Source organism: Salvelinus fontinalis, chromosome 36, assembly GCF_029448725.1.
Source record: "Salvelinus fontinalis isolate EN_2023a chromosome 36, ASM2944872v1, whole genome shotgun sequence".
Classification (NCBI taxonomy): Eukaryota; Metazoa; Chordata; class Actinopteri; order Salmoniformes; family Salmonidae; genus Salvelinus; species Salvelinus fontinalis.
Window position 1 is genome coordinate 25,741,303 of NC_074700.1, and position 14,003 is coordinate 25,755,305.

At 50.6% G+C, this 14,003-nt stretch overlaps 1 long non-coding RNA gene across 1 annotated transcript; it reads right to left on the minus strand.

The window, feature by feature from the left end:
- Nucleotides 1-464: 464 nt before the first annotated feature.
- On the minus strand, nucleotides 465-9,661 carry LOC129835523 (uncharacterized). Its single transcript, XR_008756427.1, has 3 exons — nucleotides 9,409-9,661; nucleotides 1,186-6,161; nucleotides 465-1,155 (listed from the first exon to the last, which is right to left on the minus strand). It is a non-coding gene; the product is annotated as an uncharacterized LOC129835523 (long non-coding RNA).
- Between the last annotated feature and the right edge of the window lie 4,342 nt (nucleotides 9,662-14,003).

Sequence of the window (14,003 nt, forward strand, 5' to 3'; positions counted from 1 at the left end):
ACTAGGCTACCTGCCGCCTCTACACTCTAACCACTAGGCTACCTGCCGCCTCTACACTCTAACCACTAGGCTACCTGCCGCCCCTACACTAACCACTAGGCTACCTGCCGCCCCTACACTAACCACTAGGCTACCTGTCGCCCCTACACTCTAACCACTAGGCTACCTGCCGCCCCTACACTCTAACCACTAGGCTACCTGCCGCCCCTACACTCTAACCACTAGGCTACCTGCCGCCTCTACACTCTAACCACTAGGCTACCTGCCGCCTCTACGCTCTAACCACTAGGCTACCTGCCGCCCTTACACTCGAACCACTAGGCTACCTGTCGCCCCTACACTCTAACCACTAGGCTACCTGCCGCCCCTACACTCTAACCACTAGTCTACCTGCCGCCCCTACACTCTAACCACTAGACTACCTGCCGCCCCTACACTCTAACCACTAGGCTACCTGCCGCCTCTACACTCTAACCACTAGGCTACCTGCCGCCTCTACACTCTAACCACTAGGCTACCTGCCGCCCCTACACTCTAACCACTAGGCTACCTGCCGCCTCTACACTCTAACCACTAGGCTACCTGCCGCCCCTACACTAACCACTAGGCTACCTGCCGCCCCTACACTAACCACTAGGCTACCTGTCGCCCCTACACTCTAACCACTAGGCTACCTGCCGCCTCTACACTCTAACCACTAGGCTACCTGCCGCCTCTACACTCTAACCACTAGGCTACCTGCCGCCCTTACACTCTAACCACTAGGCTACCTGCCGCCCCTACACTCTAACCACTAGGCTACCTGCCGCCCCTACACTCTAACCACTAGGCTACCTGCCGCCCCTACACTCTAACCACTAGGCTACCTGCCGCCCCTACACTCTAACCACTAGGCTACCTGCCGCCTCTACACTCTAACCACTAGGCTACCTGCCGCCTCTACACTCTAACCACTAGGCTACCTGCCGCCCCTACACTCTAACCACTAGGCTACCTGCCGCCTCTACACTCTAACCACTAGGCTACCTGCCGTGCTCTACACTCTAACCACTAGGCTACCTGCCGCCTCTACACTCTAACCACTAGGCTACCTGCCGCCTCTACACTCTAACCACTAGGCTACCTGCCGCCCCTACACACTAACCACTAGGCTACCTGCCGCCCCTACACTAACCACTAGGCTACCTGCCGCCCCTACACTCTAACCACTAGGCTACCTGCCGCCTCTACACTCTAACCACTAGGCTACCTGCCGCCTCTACGCTCTAACCACTAGGCTACCTGCCGCCCCTACGCTCGAACCACTAGGCTACCTGTCGCCCCTACACTCTAACCTGCCGCCCCTACACTCTAACCACTAGGCTACCTGCCGCCTCTACACTCTAACCACTAGGCTACCTGCCGCCTCTACACTCTAACCACTAGGCTACCTGCCGCCCCTACACTCTAACCACTAGGCTACCTGCCGCCTCTACACTCTAACCACTAGGCTACCTGCCGCCTCTATACTCTAACCACTAGGCTACCTGCCGCCTCTACACTCTAACCACTAGGCTACCTGCCGCCTCTACACTCTAACCACTAGGCTATCTGCCGCCCCTACACTCTAACCACTAGGCTACCTGCCGTGCTCTACAGTCTAACCACTAGGCTACCTGCCGCCCCTACACTCTAACCACTAGGCTACCTGCCGCCTCTACACTCTAACCACTAGGCTACCTGCCGCCTCTACACTCTAACCACTAGGCTACCTGCCGCCCCTACACTCTAACCACTAGGCTACCTGCCGCCCCTACACTCTAACCATTAGGCTACCTGCCGTGCTCTACAGTCTAACCACTAGGCTACCTGCCGCCCCTACACTCTAACCACTAGGCTACCTGCCGCCCCTACACTCTAACCACTAGGCTACCTTCCGTGCTCTACAGTCTAACCACTAGGCTACCTGCCGCCCCTACACTCTAACCACTAGGCTACCTGCCGCCTCTACACTCTAACCACTAGGCTACCTGCCACCCCTACACTCTAACCACTAGTCTACCTGCCGCCTCTACACTCTAACCACTAGTCTACCTGCCGTGCTCTACACTCTAACCACTAGGCTACCTGCCGCCTCTACACTCTAACCACTAGTCTACCTGCCGCCTCTACACTCTAACCACTAGGCTACCTGCCGCCTCTACACTCTAACCACTAGGCTACCTGCCGCCTCTACACTCTAACCACTAGGCTACCTGCCGTGCTCTACACTCTAACCACTAGGCTACCTGCCGTGCTCTACACTCTAACCACTAGGCTACCTGCCGCCTCTACACTCTAACCACTAGGCTACCTGCCGCCTCTACGCTCTAACCACTAGGCTACCTGCCGCCTCTACGCTCTAACCACTAGGCTACCTGCCGCCCCTACGCTCTAACCACTAGGCTACCTGCCGCCTCTACGCTCTAACCACTAGGCTACCTGCCGCCTCTACGCTCTAACCACTAGGCTACCTGCCGCCTCTACGCTCTAACCACTAGGCTACCTGCCGCCTCTACTCTCTAACCACTAGGCTACCTGCCGCCTCTACACTCTAACCACTAGGCTACCTGCCGCCTCTACACTCTAACCACTAGGCTACCTGCCGCCTCTACACTCTAACCACTAGGCTACCTGCCGTGCTCTACACTCTAACCACTAGGCTACCTGCCGTGCTCTACACTCTAACCACTAGGCTACCTGCCGCCTCTACACTCTAACCACTAGGCTACCTGCCGCCTCTACACTCTAACCACTAGGCTACCTGCCGCCTCTACACTCTAACCACTAGGCTACCTGCCGCCTCTACACTCTAACCACTAGGCTACCTGCCGCCTCTACACTCTAACCACTAGGCTACCTGCCGCCTCTACACTCTAACCACTAGGCTACCTGCCGCCTCTACACTCTAACCACTAGGCTACCTGCCGCCTCTACACTCTAACCACTAGGCTACCTGCCGCCTCTACACTCTAACCACTAGGCTACCTGCCGCCTCTACACTCTAACCACTAGGCTACCTGCCGTGCTCTACACTCTAACCACTAGGCTACCTGCCGCCTCTACACTCTAACCACTAGGCTACCTGCCGCCTCTACACTCTAACCACTAGGCTAACTGCCGCCCCTACACTCTAACCACTAGGCTACCTGCCGCCTCTACACTCTAACCACTAGGCTACCTGCCGTGCTCTATAACTTGGAAAATACATGCGACTCTGGGTGACAACATAATGATGTTTGTTTCCAACATTACAGCTGTTTTCCTAAAGAAGTTAAATCTGCTTGGTGTTTCCTTGCCATGATACTAACGAGTATCGTGATACTGGTATCGTCCCCGAACCTACAATCTAGGCATTGATAATAGTTACTGTGTGTGTGGGGAAAATGAGGAGAAACACATTGTAAGGTTTCTGGTCCATGTCAATATTGATTACCTCAAAACCACACTATTGATTATCTAAAATTACCACAGCCAGAGACATGTGAAAGAAACCAGACATGGAACAATTAACCAACGATCACCTAACCAATCATCAATACAACCAGCGATCAATAGATGTTGTCCCGCTGGAGATGATCTCCTTCTCATACAGTATATTTTATTTAACCTTTATTTATCCACGTTAGTTGAGATAAAAAAAAAATATTAGACATATTTTTAAGAGTACCTGGACCAAGACAGCATCATCAACACATCAGTATCAGAAGAACCATCTCAAATACACCCTATAGCTCTGGTCAAAGGTAAAGGGTCACAGGTCAATAGGGTATCATTTGGGATTTGACCAACAATGAGTCACTGATTGAATCAGAAGTCTTGGGAACAAACATCACCATGACAACAACATATAGGTGACAGGTATGGCTCCATATTGATCCATGATGGTCTACGACAGGGATCATTAACTAGATTCAGCCACAGGCCAATGTTTTCTTGAGCAGATGGTCAGGGGGCCGGAACATAATTCTAAATCATTTGTAGACATCAAAGTCACAGCAAGAAGCCCAAACAGATATAATAGACTACACAATAATTTCACAACTTAAGTTTGTATACAATAACTGCTCTTTATTATTATGGTAATACTTGGGGATAGATTTCCAAAATTAAAATCACTTGGAGCTGATTTCCTATTTTTACAGTCTTTAAAATAAATAAATCTATAGTTTTTTGCTAAAGAAAACTTGGCGGGCCAAATAAAACCACCTGCGGGCCGAATTTGGCCCGCGGTCCACCAGTTGGGGAACCATGATCTATGACTACCAATCAATAACAGTTACAATTCAACCCAGAAATCGCTGTCAATGTTTGACCAACCTCAAACAAAGGTTTGTCTTATTCAACAATTCATTATTAATAATTTACTAGTGAGACGTGAGTGTGTGAGAGAGTGAGAGAGAGTGAGAGAGAGTGAGAGAGAGTGAGCGAGAGAGAGCGAGAGAGCGAGAGAGAGAGAGTGAGAGAGTGTGTGAGAGTGTGTGAGAGTGTGAGAGAGTGAGAGAGAGAGAGTGTGAGAGTGTTTACAGATCAGTACACCTACAGTAGGCCTACTATCCTAACCAGGATCAATTCCCCAGTTAAAGACATGCTCCTGAACTTAGACAACTAATGAGTATTTTTAAAACCTCCCGCTTTGGGCTGTACATGTCAATGTGTAGTTCATACATGCATAATCTATGAGCAGAATTACTGTCTTACATCAATTAGCCACAAAATCCCTTGTTTGAAAGTGTTTTTCTGGAAGCTGTGCCATTTTCCTACATTTCCCCCATCGCGGGCCAGCCCCCTAGCAATTCGAGTTCAACCAATGAGCTTTCGCCCCTCGCCATTTGAGTGACAGCTAGCAAGATGTACACACAGCAGGGTAAAAGAGAGAGCAATGTACATATCTGCACATACACTGGGTCTACAAAACATTAGGAACATCTTCCTAATATTCAGCGCATTCCACAGGGATGCTGGTCCATGTTGACTCCAACGCTTCCCACAGTTGTGTCAAGTTGGCTGGATGTCCTTTGGGTGGTGGACCATTCTTGATACACATGGGAAACTGCTGAGCATGAAAAACCCAGCAGAGTTGCAGTTCTTGACTCAAACCGGTGCATCTGGCACCTACTACCATACCCCGTTCAAAGGCACTTCAATATTTTGTCTTGCCCATTCACCTCTGAATGGCACACATACACAATTCATGTCTCAATTGTCTCAAAGGCTTTAAAATCCGTATTTAAATCTATGTGACGTAGTGGGAAATTTCCGTGGACCACTTTTGGCTCGTGAGTGCTACTTTCAAGAACTACTGGCTAAAAAGTATTCAAAAGTACCGGAGAATCTCTTTAAGCTCTCATTATGAAGAGACAAATAGGCCTATAATGCCACAGCACAATGAAGCAAAACACAACAGATCTGACTACTGTATGTGTGTACACTGTGCGTGTGTGTGTTTGCATTCTTGTCTATCCTACCTTGGCTCGTAGCTGTCCCGATGTGGACACCTTCCGGATTAGTTTCTGCTCCGTCTCATCCGGCTCTCCGTCACTATCGGAGCTCTCTTCACCGGGTTCGGGTTGCGCCAGGTGGTCAGTTTCCAATGATGAGAGAGACTCCCGTGGTTCTTGGACGTACAGGACATTCGGATTCAGTTTGGAAGCCATAATGGTGGCTGTTTAAAGGGAAAGGACTTGGGAGAAGGAGTACTAAAGGACTTGGCGGAAGGAGGACTGAAGGAAAGGACTTGGGAGAAGGAGGACTGAAGGAAAGGATTTGGGAGAAGGAGGACTGAAGGAAAGGACTTGGGAGAAGGAGGACTGAAGGAAAGGACTTGGGAGAAGGAGGACTGAAGGACTTGGGAGAAGGAGGACTGAAGGAAAGGACTTGGGAGAAGGAGGACTGAAGGAAAGGACTTGGGAGAAGGAGGACTGAAGGAAAGGACTTGGGAGAAGGAGGACTGAAGGAAAGGACTTGGGAGAAGGAGGACTGAAGGAAAGGACTTGGGAGAAGGAGGACTGAAGGAAAGGACTTGGGAGAAGGAGGACTGAATGAAAGGACTTGGGAGAAGGAGGAGACAATGTGTGTGCGACCAGACTCGCTCTTCTGTCTTTAATCTTCGCGCTTTGTAAGTTGATCTAAGGCGACAGGTTCTGAAAAGATGGATGATGTATATGTGATTATTAAGGAAAAGTGCCAGTTGACAGTTAGGTAGTTGGAGTTTTAAATATCCCGGTGTTTTGGCTGGAGACCTGGACAGTTTGAAATGTCTCGTATAGCAGTTAGAGTTCATCAGTTTGAAATGTCCTCGTCCACAACTTGTTCCACTCTCACTGGTTGGGGTAAGGCATAGGGACTGTCCCACTGTGTACATTCACCACCACATTGACTTCTTGCAAAAGGCTTAACTGGCTGGTAGTAGGGCTAACGTTAGCAGGCTGATAGTAGGGCTAACGTTAGCAGGCTGATAGTAGGGCTAACCTTAGCAGCCTGATAGTAGGGCTAACGTTAGCAGCCTGGTAGTAGGGCTAACGTTAGAAGACTGGTAGTAGGGCTAACGTTAGCAGACTGGTAGTAGGGCTAACGTTAGAAGACTGGTAGTAGGGCTAACGTTAGCAGACTAGTAGTAGGGCTAACGTTAGAAGACTGGTAGTAGGGCTAACGTTAGCAGACTGGTAGTAGGGCTAACGTTAGCAGGCTGGTAGTAGGGCTAACGTTAGCAGACTGGTAGTAGGGCTAACGTTAGCAGGCTGGTAGTAGGGCTAACGTTAGCAGGCTGATAGTAGGGCTAACGTTAGCAGCCTGGTAGTAGGGCTAACGTTAGCAGACTGGTAGTAGGGCTAACGTTAGCAGACTGGTAGTAGGGCTAACGTTAGAAGACTGGTAGTAGGGCTAACGTTAGCAGACTGGTAGTAGGGCTAACGTTAGCAGGCTGGCAGTAGGGCTAACGTTAACAGACTGGTAGTAGGGCTAACGTTAGCAGGCTGGTAGTAGGGCTAACGTTAGCAGGCTGATAGTAGGGCTAACGTTAGAAGACTGGTAGTAGGGCTAACGTTAGCAGACTGGTAGTAGGGCTAACGTTAGCAGACTGGTAGTAGGGCTAACGTTAGCAGGCTGGTAGTAGGGCTAACGTTAGCAGGCTGGTAGTAGGGCTAACGTTAGCAGGCTGATAGTAGGGCTAACGTTAGCAGACTAGTTGGCTACCAACCTTGCAAGTTGATTTGTAACAATACATTCATGAAATATTTGCTTGTAAGTTTGGTGAAAATGAAATTGAAACCATTAGTCATGGGTGCACATGATTTTGGTTGAATTTGAAGTTACACATCGGAAGGAATTTCTGTTGGAGATTACATTATAGGGAATAGGTTGGTTTACAGCATCCTACATACAGTTGAAGTCAGAAGTTTACATACACCTCAGCCAAATACATTTAAACTCAGTTTTCACAATTCCTGACATTTAATCCTAGTAAAAATTCCCTGTCTCTTTAGGTCAGTTAGGATCACCATGTTATTTTAAGAATGTGAAATGTCAGAATAATAGTAGAGAGAATGATTTATTTCAGCTTTTATTTCTTTCAACACATTCCCAGTGGGTCAGAAGTTTACATACACTCAATTAGTATTTGGTAGCGTTGCCTTTAAATTGTTTAACTTGGGACAAACGTTTCGGGTAGCCTTCCAGAAGTTTCCCACAATAAGTTGGGTGAATTTTGGCCCATTCCTCCTGACAGAGCTGGTGTAACTGAATCAGGTTTGTAGGCCTCCTTGCTCACACACACTTTTTCAGTTCTGCCCACAAATTTTCTATAAGATTGAGGTTAGGGCTTTGTGATGGCCACTCCAATACCTTTACTTTGCTGTCCTTAAGCCATTTTGCCACAACTTTGGAAGTATGCTTTGTGTCATTGTCCATTTGGAAGACCCATTTTCGACCAAGCTTTAACTTCATGACTGATGTCTTGAGATGCTGCTTCAATATATCCACCTAATTTTCCAGCCTCATGATGCCATCTATTTTGTGAAGTGCACCAGTCCTTCCTGCAGCTGAGGTCTTGGCTGATTTCTTTTGATTTCCCATGATGTCAAGCAAAGAGGCACTGCGTTTTAAGGTAGGTCTTGAAATACATCCACAGGTACACCTCCAATTGACTCAAATGATGTCAATTAGCCTATCAGAAGTTTCTAAAGCCATGACATCATTTTCTGGAATTTTCCAATCTGTTTAAAGACACAGTCAACTTAGTGTATGTAAACTTCTGACCCACTGGAATTGTGATACAGTGAATTATAAGTGAAATAATCTGTCTGTAAACAATTGTTGGAAAAGTTACTTGTGTCATGCTTAAAGTAGATGTCCTAACCGACTTGCGAAAACTATAGTTTGTTAAACAAGAAATTTGTGGAGTGGTAGAAAAACGAGTTTTAATGACTCCAATCTTAGTGTAAGTAAACTTCCGACTTCAACTGTAGTACTTCACACACACATTCCAACATGACTGATCAGTTGTATGTACTAACTCCAGAATATAAACGTGAGGTTTAACTTTGCATTGGGACTTTTGATGGGTATACTAATGCAAATCCACATGTGGTTGTGTTTCTAGCTACATACCGTTTAAGACAGTTGTTGGGCGAAAATGCACTGTCACTGGTTGAGCTCTGTCTTCGGTCTTTGCTGGTTCCTCTTTCCCCCCCCATCAATGCATGTTTGTTATGGTGAAGCCAAATCCACTATATTTCATTCAAACTTACACACATCTTATTAACATCTGTAGTTGTCCCTTATAAGCCTTATCACAATAAAAAATAATTTATATGGATCTGTGGCTACCTGCAGTCGCTAATAAAACACCTGACTGTCATGGGTCTCAAGCGTGTGTCCCCATTTCCTTGGTTTCAGCTTTTTGAATTTAACCGACGTGTTGCTAGCCTACACAACGACCACCTCATCTAGCCTACTGTAGCCAAACGCAGTAGGTATCAAACATATGATGATACAGTAGGGTTATGCGCGTTTAGACGGATCGTTAAAAAGAAACGAAACGGATTTGTCTGTTAACATTCATTGCTTCGACCGGGGCTTCTGCCAGCTGGTGGCTCACGAGTGACAATGTTTGATCATTCATTATATGATAACGCTGGAGGCAGACGTGGCATAAACGAAACACGGATGTCAATAACATTAATTAATTAGTTAATATATCAACTCATTCATGAATTTATTCTGTTCACCGGCGACGCTCAGTCAAAACCGTTTCGATTCTAAAGCTTACAAACCCCATCATCAAAATCCGGTGGGCTACGCGAGCCTGGTTCAAGCATCCCGTGGAACCAACACCGGATCAAGCGTTGATGCCATGCATCTGTATTCTACCCGGGCATATTAAATATTTACCTCCGTTCCGGTGGTCTACAGCGGTGTCTCCCACTGCTTCTGCCCGATCTGGGTGCCTGTCTTTCTGCTTGAATTCTGCAACACGACTGAGCTGTCACATTTCTGGTTCTCTCGCTCTACTGTCACAGGAAAACACTTGACACGCATAGCATCGGAGGCGTTTTGATTGAATCAGGTGGGTGGGAGGAAAGAGATACGAGGGCAGAGGAATGAGGGGGATTTTGCGTAAAAACAGCCCTTAGACCCCCTGGGCCTTATTGATTAAGTGTGGCCTACATAGGACAACTTGTATGAATAACCTTTAGGCTACTCATTATCCAGTATGGTAAAAGCCTTTACCTCTAAATTGTTGTTTGTTTTTTGACATCAACGTCTCATCAATCCTTTCCAGACTGTTAAAGTCCATATTGTATTACCATAGTACTGTATTGTGTTACTTGTTCCCATCTGCAATCTGAACCTAAAATCAATGACTCCCTTGATCAGCACACAGACACAGACACACACACACACACACACACACCTACCACATACACACACGCACATACACACACACGGTAAGAGATACGCAGACACAAACACACACAAACAAAACACACACTACACAGCAGTATCTTCGATCTGACTGGGGTCAACTGGGGTCTAAGAGGACTGCCAGGACCCCAGGTGTGAAGGCGTCTGAGGAAAAGCCTGGCTCTCTCTCCCTCCCCGCAAGTCTCTCTCCCTCCCTGCAAATCTCTCTCCCTCCCCCAAGTCTCTCTCTCTCCTTCCCCCAAGTCTCTCTCTCTCCCTCCCCCCAAGTCTCTCTCCCTCCCCCAAGTCTCTCTCTCTCCTTCCCCCAAGTCTCTCTCTCTCCCTCCCCCCAAGTCTCTCTCCCTCCCCCAAGTCTCTCTCTCTCCTTCCCCCAAGTCTCTCTCTCTCCCTCCCCCCAAGTCTCTCTCTCTCCCTCCCCCCAAGTCTCTCTCCCTCCCCGCAAGTCTCTCTCCCTCCCCGCAAGTCTCTCTCCCTCCCCCAAGTCTCTCTCCCTCCCCTCACATCTTTCTCCCTCCCTCCCCCCAAGTCTCTCTCTCTCCCTCCCCCAAGTCTCTCTCCCTCCCCCCAAGTCTCTCTCTCTCCCTCCCCTCACATCTTTCTCCCTCCCTCCCCCCAAGTCTCTCTCTCTCCCTCCCCCAAGTCTCTCTCCCTCCCCTCACATCTCTCTCCCTCCCTCCCCCCAAGTCTCTCTCTCCCTCCCCTCACATCTCTCTCTCCCTCCCTCCCCTCAAGTCTCTCTCTCTCCCTCCCCTCACGTCTCTCTCCCTCCCTACCCTCAAGTCTCTCTCCCTCCCCTCACATCTCTCTCTCTCTCTCCCTCCCCTCACATCTCTCTCTCTCTCTCCCTCCCCGCAAGTCTCTCTCCCTCCCCGCAAGTCTCTCTCCCTCCCCCAAGTCTCTCTCTCTCCCTCCCCTCACATCTCTCTCCCTCCCTCTCCCCAAGTCTCTCTCCCTCCCTCTCCCCAAGTCTCTCTCCCTCCCCTCACATCTCTCTCCCCCCTCCCCCCACGTCTCTCTCTCTCCCTCCCCTCATGTCTCTCTCCATCTCCGTCTCTCTCTCCATCTCTGTCTCCATCTCTCCCTCTCCTTCTCTCTCTCCCCCTCCCCCTCCCTCTCTCTCTCTCTCTCTCTCCATCTCTGTCTCTCTCTCTCCATCTCCGTCTCTCTCTCCCTCTCCTCTCTCTCTCTCTCTCTCTCTCTCCATCTCTGTCTCTCTCTCTCCATCTCCGTCTCTCTCTCCCTCTCCTCTCTCTCTCTCTCTCTCTGTCCCTGGTGCCAATGGTAGATATACTGTAGGCTACACACCTTTGTGAGTCATCTGTCATCAAATTGATACTGGTATGTTACTTCCTTCCTTCCAGTGGTTGCCCCTGACAACATGGACCTAGTGGAGTTGGGACATGGTAGCATAGTCAGCTGTGACAGTAAGACAAGAAGGAGGTTGGTTCTCTCTCTCTGTTAGCCTTTTAGGTCTTTCTTGTTTCCGAGACAGAGGTAAGGAGCTAAGGAGGTAAGGAGTTGACAAAGATCTGAAAATAGGATACCTAGGTCACACAGAAACTCACACACAAGCACACACCAGATTGGAAATGATTGGCGATAATGTATTTAACATCATGTGGCTCTTTGCTGCCCTCTAGTGTTGATGGTCTGTTGTACATTTACTGTATATTTACTGTACATTTACTCCCCCATTGAACATATTGGAAATACTTCCTATGACTTTAATTGTGTGTATGTGTGTGTTTTCTTACTCAGTCGGGGTCTGAACTTACTGTTGAGATTCAGAATAGTAGAATGCACAACGTGTCACGCATCAACCATTTTCTCTCGTTATGTCAGTCACTGACAGTCACTCAATTAGCCACGTTAGCTGCATTGTTTTTACATTGCTCAGTTAGTTTAGTGGCCAGCTATCTAAACTTGTGGTAATAATGACTGAATTACCTCCCATTGATTTCGCTAATCATTGACACTCAGATATCATATGGAAAACTTCAAACAGCTCACTGTCTTCTCCACTCCATGGCAAAATTTGTAGAATTGAGGGGTTGGTGACAGAGGCCAGTTGGTGGGGTTGGTGACGGAGGCCAGTTGGTGGGGTTGGTGACGGAGGCCAGTTGGTGGGGTTGGTGACGGAGGCCAGTTGGTGGGGTTGGTGACGGAGGCCAGTTGGTGGGGTTGGTGACGGAGGCCAGTTGGTGGGGTTGGTGACGGAGGCCAGTTGGTGGGGTTGGTGACGGAGGCCAGTTGGTGGGGTTGGTGACGGGGGCCAGTTGGTGGGGTTGGTGACGGGGGCCAGTTGGTGGGGTTTGTGACGGAGGCCAGTTGGTGGGGTTGGTGACGGAGGCCAGTTGGTGGGGTTTGTGACGGGGGCCAGTTGGTGGGGTTGGTGACGGGGGCCTGTTGGTGGGGTTTGTGAACCGAGCCAGTTGGTGGGGTTGGTGACGGAGGCCTGTTGGTGGGGTTGGTGACGGGGGACAGTTGGTGGGGTTGGTGACGGAGGCCTGTTGGTGGGGTTGGTGACGGGGGACAGTTGGTGGGGTTGGTGACGGAGGCCAGTTGGTGGGGTTGGTGACAGAGGCCAGTTGGTGGGGTTGGTGACGGAGGCCAGTTGGTGTGGTTTGTGACGGAGGCCAGTTGGTGGAGTTGGTGACGGAGGCCAGTTGGTGGGGTTTGTGACGGGGGCCAGTTGGTGGGGTTGGTGATGGAGGCCAGTTGGTGGGGTTGGTGACGGAGGCCAGTTGGTGGGGTTGGTGACGGAGGCCAGTTGGTGGGGTTGGTGACGGGGGCCTGTTGGTGGGGTTTGTGAACCGAGCCAGTTGGTGGGGTTGGTGACGGAGGCCTGTTGGTGGGGTTGGTGACGGGGGACAGTTGGTGGGGTTGGTGACGGAGGCCTGTTGGTGGGGTTGGTGACGGGGGACAGTTGGTGGGGTTGGTGACGGAGGCCAGTTGGTGGGGTTGGTGACGGAGACCTGTTGGTGGGGTTGGTGACGGAGGCCAGTTGGTGGTGTTGGTGACGGGGGCCAGTTGGTGGTGTTGGTGACGGGGGCCAGTTGGTGGGGTTGGTGACGGGGGCCTGTTGGTGGGGTTGGTGACGGGGGCCTGTTGGTGGTGTTGGTGACGGAGGCCAGTTGGTGGGGTTGGTGACGGAGGCCAGTTGGTGGGGTTGGTGACGGAGGCCAGTTGGTGAGGTTGGTGACGGAGGCCTGTTTGTGGGTTTTGTGACGGGGGCCAGTTGGTGGGGTTTGTGACGGAGGCCTGTTGGTGGGGTTGTTGACGGAGGCCAGTTGGTGGGGTTGGTGACGGAGGCCAGTTGGTGGGGTTGGTGACGGAGGCCAGTTGGTGGGGTTTGTGAACCGGACCAGTTGGTGGGGTTGGTGACGGGGGCCAGTTGGTGGGGTTGGTGACGGAGGCCAGTTGGTGGGGTTTGTGACGGAGGCCTGTTGGTGGGGTTGGTGACGGAGGACAGTTGGTGGGGTTGGTGACGGGGGCCAGTTGGTGAGGTTGGTGACGGAGGCCAGTTGGTGGGGTTGGTGACGGAGGCCAGTTGGTGGGGTTTGTGACGGAGGCCAGTTGGTGGGGTTGGTGACGGAGGCCAGTTGGTGGGGTTGGTGACGGAGGCCAGTTGGTGGGGTTGGTGACGGAGGCCAGTTGGTGGGGTTGGTGACGGAGGCCAGTTGGTGGGGTTGGTGACGGGGGCCTGTTGGTGGGGTTTGTGAACCGAGCCAGTTGGTGGGGTTGGTGACGGAGGCCTGTTGGTGGGGTTGGTGACGGAGGCCAGTTGGTGGGGTTGGTGACGGGGGCCAGTTGGTGGGGTTGGTGACGGGGGACAGTTGGTGGGGTTGGTGACGGGGGACAGTTGGTGGGGTTGGTGACGGAGGCCAGTTGGTGGGGTTGGTGACGGAGACCTGTTGGTGGGGTTGGTGACGGAGACCTGTTGGTGGGGTTGGTGACGGAGGCCAGTTGGTGGTGTTGGTGACGGGGGCCAGTTGGTGGGGTTGGTGACGGGGGCCTGTTGGTGGGGTTGGTGACGGGGGCCTGTTGGTGGTGTTGGTGAC